This window comes from Pipistrellus kuhlii, unplaced genomic scaffold (genome assembly GCF_014108245.1).
Source record: "Pipistrellus kuhlii isolate mPipKuh1 unplaced genomic scaffold, mPipKuh1.p scaffold_m20_p_33, whole genome shotgun sequence".
NCBI lineage: Eukaryota > Metazoa > Chordata > Mammalia > Chiroptera > Vespertilionidae > Pipistrellus > Pipistrellus kuhlii.
The window spans coordinates 919,536-937,869 of record NW_023425533.1 but is presented as its reverse complement, the minus strand read 5'-3'; the positions used below and the strand labels follow the sequence as shown (position 1 = coordinate 937,869).

Sequence of the window (18,334 nt, the reverse complement as noted above, 5' to 3'; positions counted from 1 at the left end):
ACAACATTTAATGTCCAACCAAAGTCACCCTAGAATGTTATATATATTGACTTATTAATTCATATAGTACCAGGTACTCAACTGCTTAGTGAAGGGGTTGACCTGGTTTCAGGAGGATTATTTCTGAAATAATTAAGGAAAGGGGGCTCAATTTTTTCTTGGTTGCTTGCTCCTCCCCAGTACCTTCATATTTCTTCTCATCCTCAGCTTCTCAGGCATCTTCTCCTTCACCTTCACCTTTTTCTTCCTCCTTTGTGTCCTCACATTCTTCCTTGGCATCTTCTTCCTCTTCTTCTCCTTCCTCTTCTTCAGCCACTTCCTTCTCCTCCTTCTCCTCTTCAGCTTCTCCTTCATAGGGGGGTTCATCCTTAGCTTCCTAATGGTCTCCTTCACCTAGACCTGCTCCTCCTGGATATTGCTGGTGTATTAAGAAGGGAAGGAGCCAGAGGACATCAAGTAGGAGCTAGTCTGTAAACCACCTTAGGCAGATCGACGAAAGATCTGGGAACTCTGGGAGTAGCCACTGGCTATGCTTCCTACGCTGGTGAAACTGAGCTGGGTCTCCTCACCTTCCAAGAGTTTCCTGTAAGCTGCAATGTCAATGTCCAATGCCACAATGAGGAGGTCCTGATATTCTTTTAAATATCATGCCATTTCACTCTCTGTAGTTCTCAACTCATTTTCTAATTTCTTGGCTGTGTCCTGCATAGCACTAACATCAGAATTCTGCTTATCCTCCAGCTCTTGCAGCTGCTTTCCCAGAACTCAGTTCATGCCGTAGCATGATTTGATCTTCAGGGTCTTGGCCTTGAACAGGTGGCAGCTTTCAGACACCTTGTCCTTGGCAGCTCGAACCCCGTAGGTGTTCTTGGCAGTGCTCTTGGTCAGCATGGTGAGCAGCTCTTGTACATTCTTCTGCATTCTGCATGTTCTTGGCAGCCAATTTCTCCCACTGGGCTCCAATGTCCTTGAGTGCGGCAGAGAGGTCGGGCTTGGAGAACATGTCCATCTCCACGGACATCTGAGTGTACTGGATCTGCACCTGCAGCTCAGCAATCTTCTCTTCATGCACCTTCTTCAGTAAGGCGATTTAGTCCATCAGGCTGTCCATGCGCTTTTCAAGCTCAGAGCCAGCAAGAGTCACCTCTTCTTCACTTTTGCACACCTCTATCAGCCAGCCCTATGCGTCATCATGGTTCAGCACCTCTTCCTGGTAGAATGCCTGTAGGTTGCTCCCAGTCCCTCCCAAGCCCTGGTGCCTGCTAATGGCCCACTGCCCTCTCCTCGACAGGAACTGGGGCACAGGCATCCTATTTTCACTAAAATGTTCAACCCCGGCCTGCTCCACCTGTGTCCACAGGCAGACCGCAGGCAGACAGTGATTCCGGAGACCCTGGCCACCCGTGCCTACCCAGGACCCCGAAGGTGGTCTGGACCCCACGGGTGGCATAAGGCGCTATCCGCCTGGCCTGCCCGGTTACCAATGATGGCCTGGACCCCACAGTCAGCATTCGGCACTGTCCACCCCACCTGCCCGGTTATTGATGGAGGCCTTAACCCAAAGGGCGGAGTCAGGCACTGTCCACCATCTCCACCCCTGCCTGCAGAATTACCGATGGCAGCCTCGACCTAGTGGGCAGCATCAGGAGCAGCCCACCTGGCCTTCCCAGTCCCCGATGGCTGCCTGGACCCCACGGGCAGCGTCTGGCAATATCTGCCTGGCCTGTCTGATTACTGATGGCAGGCTGGGCCCCGCAGGCAGCGTGAGGCCCTGCCCACCAGGACTGCCCAGTCTGCAATGGCGGCCTGGACCCCACAGGAAGCGACCGGCACTGCCTGCCAGGCAAACTGGTTACTGATGGTGGCCTGGACCCCAAGGCGGCATCAGGTGCTTCCCACACAGCCTGGCCAGTCTCTGATGGTAGCCTGGACCCTATGGGTGGAGTCTGGCGCTGCCCCCTCCCCAGCCTGACCAGACTCTAATGGTGGCCTGGACCCCATAGGCAGTGTCAGGTGCAGCTCACCAGGCCTGACCAACCCCAATGGCTGCGTGGACCCTGCAGGTGGTGACAAGAGCTGCCAACCATGCCTGCCCAACCCGATGGCTGCCTGGACCCCATAGGTGGCATGAGGCGCTACCTGCCTGGCCTGCCTGGTCCCCCATGGTGGACTGAACCCTGCAGCGGTGTTGGCACAGCCCACCCCTCCTGCATATTCAAATTTACCATCCATCTTTGTTGACTTAATTTGCATATCACTCCTGATTGATTGCGGGCATAGCAGAGGTACAGTCAATTAGCATTTTTCTCTTTTAGTAGTGTATATTACCTCTTAAAGGCCTTATCTCTAAATACCATCACATTTGAAGTTCTGATTACAACATGTGAGTTTGGGGAGGCGAGCACAAGGATTCAATCCATAGCAAACCTCTTCTCTCTAAAAGTGCTCACTTCAAGAAAGCTGCTTAACTTAAAAATGTCATGATCCATTGAAAGCCTCCATTATTGAAAGCCTTATTATAAGAACAGACCCTAACCCCCAGCACCCTACTTCCACAATATGAATCTCCAATTCTTAGAATATACATCATCTTAGGAATCTGGGTAGGTATTATTTACTTCCCATGAAGTTACCAAAGAAAACTCACACTTATCAAAAACATCACTAATTAACTTACAAAAACTGAAATTTCATTTTGTTGGACTTCACTGTATGCTGGTTATTTTAGATCATACCAATTGAAGCAAAAGAACAGAGCTCTGTGCAAAACATACTAGGATAGAAATGAGAAAACCTGAGAAATTTTTCTGTTGCTGTTGTTGTTATTATTTTTAATATCTTGGTTCTGCTGTTCATCTGTTCCTTATTTCATATCTCTGTTTTTCTCTCTAAATTGCCTGGGGGCGGGGAGGGTGTAGTGAATTTTGTCACCTGACAAGAATATGGTACAGAATAATAAAAACTGCCTGCAAAGCATTTAGAATGCCTTGGAGATAAATACCAACTAGCTACTATTATAAGACCATTAATAAGCTAAAAATAATAATGGGATACCTTTAGTAAAAATGTTGGGCTAACATAAAATGCACTCTTTTATAGAAGGAAAAATTAATTTGGATCTTGATTTTTTTCTCTTCTGCATACTATTGCCATTCCATTATGAATCATTATAGTCAGCTATTCCCAAGTTCTCTGAGTCAATTTCTTTATGTGATGACCAGGACTCAAATTTGTTTCCCTTGTAATGATCACAAACTCTAGACACAACAAGTTGAACCTATGAATCCACTCCAGATTAACAGAACCATTATCAAGTTTGAATTTTCTAAATCTTTCAATTAGGAAGAGTCAATAGCAGAGCATTCTTTTTCAAATGCCAGAACTTCACAGAAAATGTTAATACCTTTTCAGCAATTTTAAACCTCTGGCACTTTAGTCTTACATTTCTCTTGTCAGAATTACAGCATAAAAGTGTTATGTTTTAAATTATGTATCATGTCACTTCTTAGAATCATCTCTCTCTTTTTTATTTTTTAGCTGAATTAAGAGATTAGGAGCATAGAAATAAAATAACCCATGGACTTTGAAATATATAGTAAGGTGAAATTATTTTTTTATGATACCCTTGATTTATATTTTAATTTTAAATGCACAAAGTGCTATCGTTAAACATACTTTACTTTTTATAATAAATCAATGGCACCTTAATCATTGCATAATAAAGTAAGGACTGATAAATTATTCATACATATCTAATTGCAAATTGAATTTTTAAAAACTAATTTTATTTTCCATATTCTGCTCTCATCTTAGCCACTAGTGGAAAGTAGTCCATTTCATAGCCACTGCTAATATGACATAGTTGGCAGTCTTTACTCAGAATAAGCTTAAGACTGAATGAAAAGAGAAATGTCAATGTTATAGAATATAGATCAGATGAGAACATACTTCTAGGGAAATTGAGAATTTATGCAATGACAGAACAAGGAATGAATTCTCAAACAATGTGACCATTGGTTTTTAAAAAATTGGTACCTAAATATTTTAGATTTTGTTTTTCAAGTTTTTCATTTCGTAGGGTTTTCTTATTTAACTCTTTATTTGATAACACTGCACTGTGGGTCTGCCTCTCTCTCCCTGTTTGGTCCAATTCACCTCTACACTTTGTTCCTATCCCTTAAGGCAGTGGTCAGCAAACTGAGGCTCATGAGCCACATGCGGCTCTTTGGCCCCTTGAGTGTTCTAATGCCACTTCTTCAAATAGACTCACCCAGGCCAAAAACCGACTTCTGCACATGGTCCACGAAGTTTCAATTGCATTGTACGTGTGCACCCCCCACGTGGTATTTTGTGGAAGAGCCACACTCAAGAGGCCAAAGAGCCGCATGCGGCTTGCGAGCCCTGGTTTGCTGACCACTGCCCTAAGGGCCTCAGTGAGCACACAACTCTCACTTTATGCCTAGGTAGGTGTGAAGAACAGGCAAGGGTGAGAACTAGGAATCAGTGTTGTGATGGACGCTATGGATCCTGCCCCTTAGAAATGTCACAGTTATGTCTTGCTGGTCTTCTCCTAGACTGACACAGAAATGCAAAGATGAGACAAAGATACTATTTCCCCCTCTCTATAGTACCTATTGTCACACCACAGAAACTCCTCCACTTGCTTCACTACCTAGATGGGATAATATTTACCAAAAATGGACAATGTGATTCTGTTCCTGGTTCCTTTTGATACCTAGCCCCTAGGAACCTAGGCTGCCTCTCTGGCTGCCTAAGGGTTTCTATTTTGTCACATCACTTGGGCCTTCTCTTTCCCAGCAGCACCCCACACTTGAAACTTTTCCCCTTCTCTTCTCATCCTTCAAACTTGACCTTCCAGCCCCTCAGATCTTTCCTCTTTATTTGCAAACTAAAAGAATGTGCTCAGGTGGTAATGAGTGTTATAACATGCTCAGTATTAAATACTAACAGAAGTCCTTCTTTTACCCTCAAGAAGAATCCAGAAATGTCCAGCTATGTAACAAGAAGGGAAATCCTTATGTGTGGAGAGTTACATCCCTTCAATCTCATCCCCCACATTGTTAGATTACCAAAAGACAAACAAAGCACTACTTAAGGCACCAACAAATAAGCTATTCCCACTCACTCCCTTATCAAGAAGAACAAATTCTGAAAGATAATGATTATATATATATATATATATATATATATATATAGAGAGAGAGAGAGAGAGAGAGAGAGAGAGAGAGAGAGAGAGAAAGAGAGAGAGAGAGAGAGAGAGAGAGAGAGAGAGAGAGAGAGAGAGAGAGAGAGAGAACGCTAGGGTTGTAATATCCAAAATGACCAAAGGCTCGGCCGAACACTGGGTAGCACGTGCAGCAGGTGAGCGGGCTGAACTGCTGACCTCATGGAGATTGAACAGCAGGCTCCATTGATCAGGGGATGGCTAGTCCTTCAGGCACTGTTTAATTCATGGCAGCAGCGACTGGTGAGAGGGCGGGCAGAGGTGGGCTTAGTCCCTCCTCCTGGCCCTCAGACTCAAATCAATTGGTGGTGGATGTGGGGTGGAAGTGGGGACTGGCTCCCTTAGTAGTCTTGCTAGTTCAATTTGCAGAGAACTGGCCAGGCACCAATAGACCAGTGGCATGATCCTGACAGCACTGCCTGCCTCCTGGAACTCAGCCTTGTGCACTGCAGCTGCTTCCCCTCCCTAGAAGCTCCACAAGAAAGAAAGGATACCACCAGCAGCTCCAGGGGCAACCAGCCAGCGGTTACTGTTCTCCCCGTGCTTCCTCCAGGTCACTAGAGCCAGGCTCCTGCCTGCTCCGCTCCAGATGAAGTGTGAGCACTGCACATGGAAGGATATGTGAGTAGATAGCACATAGGCAATTAATTTCAAAAGGTTTTGGACCAAATCATTTTCCTCATTGGCCTGTTGGTTTGTTCCTCTCTAAGAATTTCCTCAACAACCTCACAAAAGAAGCAGATACTAATAGGAATAGTCCATTAAGGCTAATTAAAACCATTAAAATTAATTTTGTTGGGAGACTTATAGGGAAATTTGGGACTCCCATTGAGACCATTGATGCACGCCACGGAGTCACCCAATAAAGCCTGAGAAATGACTGCTGCTGGGGCCTGTGGCGCAGTGGCTGCCCCCCTATCCCGCTGCCCTGCAGGCCTGGCACTGGCTCTGAGGAGCGCCAGCACTCTCACTGCTCAGCTCATCATTGCATCTGCACCTCTAACCCTTCAGGTTGTGAGAGGAGAATAAAAGGGTGTGAACCATGAAGGCCAAACTGGGAGATGTTTTTATAAGAAGGTGGACCCAGCTGTCATTTTTATGATGTGGTGTGTGAACCATTAAATGTCCCCCCTTAAAATATATGTTCAGGGTGTGCCCAGTGCTAGGGAGCTCACAGGGAGTGGAGCCCTTAGATGTAAGCATTCTGTGCATTTTGGGGTCTCCTGAGGGTGTACGTCCCCTGGAGGGTGAACCCAGGCTTCAGGGAGGCCTCAGACCATTGTTTGAACATACAGCTCTCACAATGTGTGAAGGCAGGAAAACCTGCCGTGAAATTTGCATCCTGTTCCCAGGTTTTACAGGGTGACAGGCAAAGCTAAAAGGGTTAAATTGAGATGGCACTTCAGCTGACTGAGGCGGGAGATTGCCCTGAATCCCTGGGCCTCTGTGATTGTGACTGTGGGAGTCCTCACACAGGGTGAGGGAGGCAGAAGGAGGACCTGAGGAAGTGTGAGGGGCTTGTTTGTTATTGCTGAAGGAGGAGGCTGGATACAGAGCCAGTAGTTCTACTGAGCCCCTGGGCAGAGATGCTCCTGCCACACCTGTCTGGTGTGTTCCTACCGACAGAACTGCAAGTCCATCAGCATGCGCTGCTGTCAGCCCATGTGTGTGGTCCTTCATTATAGGAGGATGGAAACTGGCCCCCAGGGGATGGGGTCAGAGACTCTGTGGCTAATGAGTGAGCAAGTTGAGAGTAAGTGGTGGGGAGGGTGAGGCCAGCGCTTCAGAAAGCAAGGTGCACTCAGAAATACATAGAGGGGGAGAGGGACTGAGCAGTGCAGGAACATGGGAGCTGGGCAGGCAGACAGCAGTGCTTCATGAGAGGGGAGGTGGTGGCGAGGGGCAACAAAATTCCCATGCACTCAGCCAACAACAGGCCTGAGTCTCACAGGTCCTGTGGTCAGGGTGTGGCAGCTAAGTGGAACCACTGTTCCAGCTCTCATATGCTGTACAAGGCTGTGGAGAGAGGAGAGCCTTCTGGCCCACGCTCATCAGTTCACTGGCAGAACCCATCCTGGGGACTGTTTGACTAGAGGCCCAGCTGCGTGCTGACTGTGGACAGAGACCTCCTGAGGTCCTAGAGGCGACCCCAGCTCCTTGCCATGGCTTCTCCAGTCCCCAAGGGGACCTTCTATAATGGCTGCCACGACCTAGCCGGACAGGCCCCAGGGAGCCGTGGGAACCACATCCCAGTTCCCTGACTGGGCTATTAGGAGCAGTCACTGCCTCTCCCACTCAAGGGGAAACGTTCACATGAGGCAGGACACCAGGAAGTGGGACCACTGGGGTCTTCCCACCACAGACATCAATCACCCTGGACCCAGTCACAGGTTGCAGGTTCTATCTCTGTTGAGAAACTAGCAATGTTTCTCTCTCACATTGATGTTTCTCTCTCTCCAATAGGCATGTCCTCAGGTGAGAACGAAAGAAGAAAAAAAAGAAAAGAAAGAAAGCCAATGTAGCTAAAAGTGAGAACAGTAATAGAACCTCATATAGAGGAAAGGGATTAAGTTAAATTATGTACCCTGTTTCCTCAAAAATAAGACAGTGTCTTATATTAATTTTTGCTCCCAAAGATGCGCTAGGTCTTATTTTCAGGGGATGTCTTATTTTTCCATGAAGAAGAATATGGTACACATTTATTGTTAAATGAAAACAAAGGAAATTTATTACCTGTATACGGTATGGTAGTACGGTAGCTGTCAACACAAACCAGACAAACTGTGAATCCTACAGTACCAAGAATTTACTCATTTATTCAATGACAATCATGTCATCATCTTCTGGAACATCATCATAACAATCCAATTCCTGAATTTCCTGGTGAATTTCTTGTGACTCCATTCTTTCAGAATTAGTGTACCAAATCTCTCATGTTTAGCCTAGGGGGGGGGGAGGGGGCTTATATTTCACTCAGAAGGAAACCTGTAAGTAGATCTTATTTTCAGAGGATGTCTTATTTTCGGGGAAACACAGTAGGACCTTCTGAGTAATAATAAGGAATTAGGCTCTTAATTTAAAACCACCGTTGGGTTTTCAACCCTAGCAGTAACATGTTCTGGTATGCTTCATATAAGTCAATAAGCAGTTGTGTTGCAAGGGGAGAAAGGACAGAAGTAGAAATACCAAAAAAAAAAAAAAAAAATGATGGTGACTTAGACCAGTGGTCGGTAAACCGTGACTCGCAAGCCACATGAGGCTCGTCCACAAAATTTTGAAACTTCGTTGCCCATTTTCAGAAGTCAGATTTCGGCTCTCAAAAAATTTCAATAGTTGTATTGTTGATATTTGGTTCTGTTGACTAATGAGTTTGCCAACCACTGGCTTAGACTACTGTGGTAGCAGTAGAGATGGAGAGAAGTAGACTGATTATGATAAAATGGTAAAATGGTGGTAAATGCTTTGAAGAATACTAAAATAGCATAAGGGATACAGTTGTTGTGGGCTGGGTAGGGTTATCAGAGAAGTCTGAATGCTCATAGAACAAACATTGCAGGAAAGGAAGACAGCATTATAAAAATCATGTATTGTAGAAAACCTATTTGGGGAAGACATCCTTGAGGACATTGTGATCCATCTAGATCAGTTGTTCTCAACTCTATTGGTACACTGGACCTACTAGAGAGATTTTAAAAACAAAACAAAATAAAGGCAAAACAGGCAACATTAATTCCTTAGGCCCCATTCTAAATAGAATAAATTTGAATTTCTGAGTGTCAGGGATCTCTATTTTTTATAGCTCCCCAGATAATCTTTAACTATATCTAAAGTTGATAACCACTCACCTAGATACAAATTCTACCCTGCCTCTCAACTTTAGACAAAGCTCCAGATGGGTTCCACTGATGGGAATACTAGTAGGTTAGTTGACTCCTTTGTCTCAATCATGTGATACATAACTTTAGAATGTAGTCACAAATCAGGGACTTCCAAATTGCTCCAACATTGCTACTCTCTTGCCTTTCCCAGTTAGTTTATTCCCTTCCAATGAAGTCTGTTTTCTTAAAGCCATTCAATTCCAAACCTGAACTGAGCTGCCAAGTTAACAATCTCTACTGCTGTTCTACCTTATAGTGTATCAAGGCTGCTTCCTCTAGAAAGCTCTGGCCACTTAGTCCACAGCCACAGAATGCTCCCCAAGCCCATCCACAAACATCCATATTTAGATGTGGGGGGGGGGGGCTGTTTCTCTGTTTTCTGGGTCCATCACAAAAAATGACAGGTTCCATGGCTTCTCTCAGAGAGCTGGGGATTAAGAAATAAAGGGACCAGAGGCAGAAATGGGTTCATCAAGCTGGGCGCTAGGTGGGCGCCATCTCTCTGATGGAGAGACAGCAAGGCAACCCCCCAAGCACTCAGCAGGTTTATTTATAGGGTCAAAGGAGCTTATTTGCATTCTTAATTATGCTTTAGCATTATTGGATTTACATATCTAAACCCGCCCCTGCTGACACCTGGACAAAGGTAAGTCAGAAACTGAATAATACCACTGTCCTCTTGGGGACACAGACTCTGCTCAGCTGACAATTTAAAGGATGTCTATGTGCCTTCTCAGTTGGCCCTCTACATTTAGAGATTAAAATATACTTCAGAAGTGCTTTACTAGATGAAATAGCTCCTAACATTAATTGCACATTAGAATAACTAGGTAAGCTTAAAAAAAAAAAAGAATTATCAGAGAAGTTTAAAAAAGAAATACTCAGGTTCATCCCAGACAAATTTAATGAGAATGTATGGTGGTGGCACCCAGGGGTCAGCATTTATAAAACTCCCAAACTTTTTGTAATGTTCAGACATAATTGAGAACCACTGTCCAACATCTATGCTTTTAATATCAGTCCTCTAATGTTATATCTCAATTTTATTTTGAAATCTGATTTATATAGTTTACATGGGGAGCAAGAAGAAAATCTCTTATTCTAGGACATAATAACCTTAATAACACTAACAAACAGTGATGTAGTAAGGATCGGGAAGTAGGTCAATTGCCTGGGTGCAGACAAAGGGAGGTATATTTTCTATAGAGAATTTTAAAACAATAAAAACTTGACTAAAAGTCAGTTTGCTTTTTATTATCACCATGTACATTATTTCTAAACATTAGTGATAAAATCTCCCAAGGCCTTTCATTCCCATTACCCTCTCCTTGTAGTATGTCTCTGCTAACAAATAATCACTTTCATAACCAGGTTGGAGAAGTGCAATTGCTCAGTTGGTTTCAACTGTAATTTCACAATGGAGAGAACATACAGAATCTTCCAGAGTTGTTGAAGCAATTTAGGAAGAGAAAGCATCTTTTAACTACTAGATTTACATGATAAGCCCCTCCCTGTTTTTCAAGAGAATAGTGATATTTCTTTTTAAAAATATATATGTTTTATTGATGTTTTACAGAGAGGAAGGGAGAGAGATAGAGAGCTAGAAACATCGATGAGAGAGAAACATCAACCAGCTGCCTCTTGCACACCCCCTACCGGGGATATGCCCGCAACCAAAGTACATGCCCTTGACCGGAATTGAACCTGGGACCTTTCAGTCTGCAGAAAGACTCTCCATCGCTGAGCCAAACCGGTTTCGGCAAGAGAATAGTGATATTTCAATAAGAGCACGTTAAATGGTGGTTAGAGGTAATATACATATACCCTGCTTTGCATAATTGGTGGAGTAGATATGATTAACTGGAACACAACATCTATTTCCACCTTCTTCTAGTGCACCTGCTGGTAGTATATATACAAGAAGACTAAAAACTCCAGGATTATGAATGAAAATTAGGAAAATTTTTGTGAGGTAGACTTCCTCCTGTCATTTTTGCCATTATTAATCACCAAAAGCAAGATCTGGAAACCTTGGGTTTTGCCAAAGCAACACTCGAGAATCTAGTCACTAGATTTGTGAATAGCTGTAGAAATTCCTTATTGTTGAATTGCAGATATGGCAATGTGGTCTCAAAGTTCCAGTTGTGGCTTCCTCACTGTGGTCACTCTTTACCTTTCTGAATGTAGTAGAGTTAGCAGTTCCCCAATGGGTAAGTGAGAGTGTTGATTGGGGAATTCTTCCTAGAAGCCTAGCCTAAAACCCACTTCACTAGCTAAGTATTCTGTTAGGTACCTGATTGCCTGTATTAGACAGGTTTTTTGTTTTGTTTTGTTTTGTTTGTTTTTTGCTTAAAAGAGGGTATTTCTGTTTCATATAATTGAATACAAACTGATGTAGTTTGGTACAATTCAACAAATATTGATTCAGCAATTATTACAGTGAACTGGACAAGTAAAAATCCCTGCCTTCATAGAGTTTACATTCTAAGTGAAGGTTTATAGAAAATAAAAATAAATATCCAGTGGGCCCAATGTGCAGCCGCATTTGAATGACCCTGAGTGGGACTCTGCCGAGAGCCCGGGGACTCTCTGGGCTTCAGGGTGCAGCAGTTGGTCAGCGCCAGTGCTGGATTGAGGCACCATGGTACCATGAGGCGCCAGAGACATTTTGAAGTAAAAAATATTAGAAGGTGATGACTGATTAACTATAGAAAAAATGAGGATAAAAGTCTGTGGTATCTTGAAGGTTTTAAATCTGGAAAGCTAAAAGAATGGTGGAGTTACTGAAATAAATACAGAAGCTCATAACCCTTTTTTTTTTTTTTTTTTTAGGTATTATGGCATCTGAAACCCACAATGTTAAAAGACAGAACCTTTATAATAATACTAGAGGCCCAGTGCACAAAATTTGTGCACAGGGAGGGGGGTTGTCCCTCAGCCCAGCCTGCACCCTCTCCAATCTGGGACACCTCAAGGGATGCTAAACTGCCCATTTAGACCCCACCCCACTGATATTGGGTCTAAACGGACAGTTGGACATCCCTCTCACAATTCAGGACTGCTGGGTCACAACTGCTCACCTTCCTGCCTTCCCCATTGCCCCTAACCATTTCTGCCTGCCAGCCTGATCCCCCCCTAACCACTCCCATGCCAGCTTGATTGATGTCTAATTGCTTCCCTGCCAGCTCATTTGCCCCCAACTTCCCTCCTCCGCTGGCCTGGCCACCCTTCCCTACAGGGTTGATTGCCTCCAACTTCCCTCCTCTGCCAGCCTGGTCACCCCTAACTGCCCTCCCCTATAGGGTTTATCACCTACAACTTCCCTCCCTTGTAGGCCTGGTCCCTCCCAACTGCCCTCCCCTGCTGGCCATCTTGTGACAGCCATCTTGTGTCCACATGGGGGCAGGATCTTTGACCACATGGGGGCAGCCATCTTGAACTTGTGTGTTGGAGTGATGGTCAATCTGCATATTAGTCTTTTATTAGATAGGATAGAGGCCTGGTGCATGGGTGGGGACCAGCTGGTTTGCCCTGAAGGGTGTTCTGGATCAGGGTGGGGTTTCCCACGTGGGGTGGCCTGGGTGAGGGGCCTGTGGTGGTTTTCAGGCCAGCCACACCCCCTGGCGACCCAAGCAGAGGCCCTGGTATCTGGAATTTATTTACCTTCTACAATTAAAACTTTGTAGCCTAGAGTGGAGCCAAGCAGCCTGCTCACTCTGGCTGCTGCCATTTCTGTTTGGATTTGTTTACCTTCTATAATTAAAACTTTGTAGCCTTGAGTGGAGGTCTAAGCCAGCCAGGGCAGGTGGAAAGCTTTGCTTTCTCTGTTGCCAGGGGAAACCCTAGCCTACTCTTTCCAGCTCTGTGGCTGCTGCCATTTTTCTTGGGATTTACCTTCTATAATTGAAATTTTGTATCCTTGAGTGGAGGCCTAAGCTGGCTAGGGCAGGCAGAAAGCTTGGCTTCCATTGCTGGGGAAACCCAAGCCTCTCAACTGCTCTCTGTGGCCGCAGCCATCTTGGTTGGGGTTAATTTGCATACTCACTTTGATTGGCTTGTGGGCAGGGTTTGTGAGCATGGCTTGAGAGGAATGTTGGTTAATTTGCATATTACTTTTTTATTAGGTAGGATTGAGGATTCATTCCTTTAAAAAAGGATCTCTAATTTCACTATTAAGAACATGAAGGAAGTTAAGAAATCTCCAAAACAGTTGGCTACTTACATAACTAGAACAGTTGGACAGGCTGTTAAAAGCCCAGATAAACTACCTAAGGTGATCTACCACATAAAGAAAGTTTATTATCCTTTTCCAGATTATTGTTTTTAAAAAGAAATAGTCCCCTAGAAGTGGGAGCTGTGATATGGCAAATAAAGAAAATGAACTTGTGTAGGACACCTGCCTGAAAAATTACACCATAATAGTCAAACATATTTGTTTAACTCCAGTGATTCTGGTTCTTCACAGATAAAAAGTGCCCTATCAAAATACAGTGGGCTTTTTTTTCTGAGGTTTCTCAGGATCATGAAACAATGGCACAAGTTTTGTTCATCAGGAATTTGAGATTGAATGCAGCTTTAACGTTCTGGAAAAAGAGAAGTATAAGTGAACTTGTAATTTATTTGGTGAAGATAGAAGACCTCAGAATGGTGGTGGATTGTCTTCCTGTGCTTAACAATAGTTTACAGGAAGAAAAACAATACATCTCACTCGCTGCTGTGTAGACTTGTTGCCTCTTATGAATTTGTAGTGTTTAAGCCACTACTTAAAATTAAATTTGAAGAATATATAATAGTTGATTTAAAATGGTTTCAAGCAATCATAAAAAGGTGGTGGTAAGAACTATCATACAAAACAAACATTAAAATGATGAAAATATTCAGATTTTAAAACAACAATTAAGTCGATTATAGGAACAAGAAAACCATATTACATTGGTTGCAGGATATACTGGTAATATAGCTAAGGATATAGATGCTTATTTGTTACAGTTACATTGAAAGACTTCATCTACTACAGAGCATGTGGTTATTCAAAACAACCCTGGACTATATGATTTCCAAATAAACCTCATTGGAAAACTGAGTTGTTATAGAAATAAAAATCTGTTTTTTCAAAGCAACATATGAAATCACTAACAAAACCTTAATAATCTATTTCACATTGAAGTAGAAAAATATCCAAAAGGAGCATCTTAAACTTTAATAAGGTGAAAGTGCATGAAGATTGTTTATCTTTGCTGCATTTGGAATTTATATGGTTACTTGGCAACACTATTGAAGAAATACTGGATCTTAATGCAATACTTCATAAGAATATACTTTATACTATGTGAAAAAATAAGACAAAATTTATTACTAGGAAAAGCAAAGAGCAATCATCATTACGTTTTTTAAGATTGTGTTTTATAAAAGAACACTCAAATATGTGCTGCTATTTTCTTATATTGAAAGACTTGGAAGTTTAAAACATCATAGTAAATAATCAATACTAAAAGGTTTTTGTCCACACTGAGATACTTTATAAACAAAATGCCTTAATTATTAATAAGCCAATGTATATTACACCAAGATCTGTTGTTCTTTTTTTAAAAAAAAGTAAAACTAGCCATGCTTCTGGCATGAAAATTATGAAATTAAACCAGGGGTTTTCATTCATGTGAATGTTGATAAAACTTATTCCACACCATCTTTAAATCTTGAGAATATTTTTAATATTTCTGAATTTTTGCCAGAATCATCATCTCGTGTATGTATATGTTATTCCTATATAACAGAAAGAGGTGAATATGTATTTGTGTGAGTGCTTAACTGTAAATGTTCATAGAGTTGGTTAATTTATATTCACTTTCCACTGTATATAGATTTCTAATATTTTCAGTTCTGTATTATTAACACTTCATTTGATTAAATTTATTAAATATCACCCCTAAATGATAAAAAATAAATATAATTTTAAAAGTAAATAATATACTAGAAAGTTATAGTGATACTGAAGTAAGAGAGATAGGGAGTACTAGAGTCTAGAGCAGGATGACATTTTAAATGAAGTGGCTATAGTATTCTTCATTAGTAGAGTAACATTTGATAAAAGACTTGAAAGTGGTAGCTTTCAGAGAAAAGATGGTGACTGAACAGACGGACTTGTTCTGACCCTGGTCCCAGAACAGATAAAAGCAGCGTCTGAGTTGCTCAGGGAATGTTGATTGGCAGCTAAGGGGCAGCTGAACTCTCAAGGAAGGTAAGGAAGGGTCCGCTGGACAGGATTTCCTGACCAAGCGGCCAGCACTGAGGCGGCGGCAACCTCTCCCGGAGCTACGGGCTTGGAGGGAAGGCTGCACCATCTTACCAGGAAAGGAGGATCTTCTCTGAGGCCTGGAAAACCCACAGCAGAGGAGTCAATCGAGCAGCTGTGATGCCCCAATCGGCGCAAACACATGGATTCAAGGGAGTTCTTCAATCACCCACGAAAAGGAGAAGGAACAACACATAACCAGATGTCCTGAAAAGAGAGACCATGGGGAGACAAAAAAATAGCCCGCACATGAAAGAAAAGCAGGCATCACCAGAAAAGAAAGTAAACGAGTCAGAGGCAAGCAGCCTACCAGAGCAAGAATTCAGAATAATGATCATAGGATAGCTAAAAAGAATGGAAGAGAAGTTTGACAATAACCAAGAAGAAATGAGGAAGAACCAAGAGGAATTGAAGAAGAACCAAGAGGAATTGAAGAAGAACCATGAGGAATTGAAGAAGAACCAAAAGGAATTGAAGAAGAACCAAGAAGAAATGAACAATGACATCGCTACCATGAAGAACTCAATAGAAAGCATCAAGAGTAGACTAGATGAAGCAGAGGACCGCAACAGTGAGCTATAAGACAAGATGGAAAAAATACCCAAGTAGAGCAGCTTCTAGAAAAAAGATTAAAAAGCAGGAGGAGAGCCTACAGGAGCTTTGGGACAATACAAAACAAAATAATATTCGAATAATACGGGTTCCAGAAGGAAAGGAAACTGAGGTAGACATGGAAAAAGTATTTCAAGAAATAATGACAGAAAACTTTCCTGAGATAGAGAAGAAAAAACCCACACAAATCCAAGATGCTCACAGAGTCCCAAGCAAAATGAACCCGAGAAAACCGACCCCTAGGCACATTATAATTAAATTGGAAAACAACAACAATAAAGTAAAAATCTTAAAAGCAGCCAGAGAGAGACAGAAAGTTACATACAAAGGAACCTCCATCAGACTAGCAACTGATTTCTCAACAGAAACTTATCAGGCAAGAAGGAAATGGGATGATATATACAAAGTCATGCAAAGGAAGGGTCTGAATCCAAGAATGCTATACCCAGCAAGGTTATCAATCAAAATTGAAGTGGAAATCAGGAGCTTCACAGACAAAAAAAGACTGAAGGAATTTATCTCCACCAAACCAGCAATGCAAGAAATGCTAAATGGTCTACTGTAAAAATAAAGAAATAGAAAGTGAAGAAGGAACACAGGTATAGAATAAAAATGGCATCAAATGAGTACCTATCAATACTAACCTTAAGTGTAAATGGATTAAATGCTCCAATCAAAAGACATAGGGTAACAGACTGGATAAGAAAACAAGACCCATACATCTGTTGTCTACAAGAAACCCACCTCAGAAAAAAAGATGCACACAGACTGAGGGTGAAGGGATAGAAAAAAGTTTTCCAGGCAAATGGAAATGAAAAAAAAGCTGGGTAGCAATACTTATATCTGACAAATTAGATCTCAGAGTGAAGGACATAACAAGAGATAATGAAGGCCACTTCATAATACTAAAGGGAGCAATCCAACAACAAGAAATAACCCTGGTAAATATATTATGCACCCAATACAGTAGCACCCAAATACATAAAAAAACCAAAACTGCTGGAGGACATTAAGGGAGAGATTAATAGAAATACAATCATAGTAGGAGATTTTAATACCCCACTGTCACCCTTCGACAAATCATCTAAACAAAAAATCAGCAAAGAAATATCAATCCTCAATGACTCACTAGACCAGATGGAATTAACTGACATCTTCAGAACATTCCACCCCAAAGCCACAGAATATACATTCTTCTCAAGTGCACATGGGACATTCTCAAAGATAGAACACATATTGGGACATAGGCAAAGTCTCTTCAAATTCAAGAAGATAGAAATCATATCAAGCATCTTCTCAGATCATAATGGCATAAAACTGGAAATTAACTAAAATAAAAATAATCCAAAGAAATCAAACACATGGAGACTAAACAGCATGCTATTAAACAAGGACTGGGTTAGCAGAGAAATCAAGGAAGAAATTATAAACATCCTGGAAACAAATAACAATGAAAACACAACAATCCAAAATCTAAGGGAAACAGCCAAAGCAGTTTTGAGAGGGAAGTTTATATCCTTACAAGCCTACTGCAAAAAACTAGAAAAAATGGTAACAGATGATCTAACTCTACAACTCAAAGAGTTAGAAAAAGAGAAACAAGAAGAGCCCAGTGTAAGCAGAATGAAGGAAATAACAAAAATCAGAGCAGAGATAAATGACATAGAGACCAAAGAAACACTACATAAGATCAACAAAACCAAGAGCTGGTTCTTTGAAAGAATAAACAAGATAGATGAACCTCTAGCCAGGCTAACCAAGAAACAAAGAGAGAGGGTCCAAATAAACAAAATCAGAAATGATAGAGGTGAAATAACAACAGACCCCACTGAAATACAACGGATTGTTACAAAATACTATGAACAACTCTATTCCAATAAACTGAACAACCTAGAGGAAATGGACATATTCCTAGAAAAATACAAACTTCTAATACTCAATCAGGAAGAATCTAAAAATCTCAATAGAGCAGTGACTTGGGAAGAAATTGAAACAGTCATCAAAAAGCTTCCAGCAAACAAAAGCTCAGGGCCAGATGGCTTCACAGGAGAGTTTTACCAAACATTCAAGGAAGAACTAAAACCTATCCTCCTCAGACTATTCCAAAAAATCCAAGAGGAAGGAATACTTCCAAACTCCTTCTATGAAGCCAGCATCACCCTAATACCAAAACCAGATAAAGACAACTCAATGAAAGAGAATTACAGGCCAATATCCCTCATGAACATAGATGCCAAAATCCTCAACAAAATTCTAGCAAATCGACTGCAAAAGAACATCACAAAGATCATACACCATGACCAAGTA

The 18,334-nt window shown here is 42.0% G+C and overlaps 2 pseudogenes; one reads left to right on the top strand and one right to left on the bottom strand.

Moving 5' to 3' along the window:
- Positions 1-208: 208 nt before the first annotated feature.
- Positions 209-1,450, bottom strand: LOC118731845 (annotated as a pseudogene).
- Positions 1,451-11,960: 10,510 nt separating this feature from the next.
- LOC118731883 lies at positions 11,961-14,121 on the top strand (annotated as a pseudogene).
- The last annotated feature ends 4,213 nt before the right edge of the window (positions 14,122-18,334 follow it).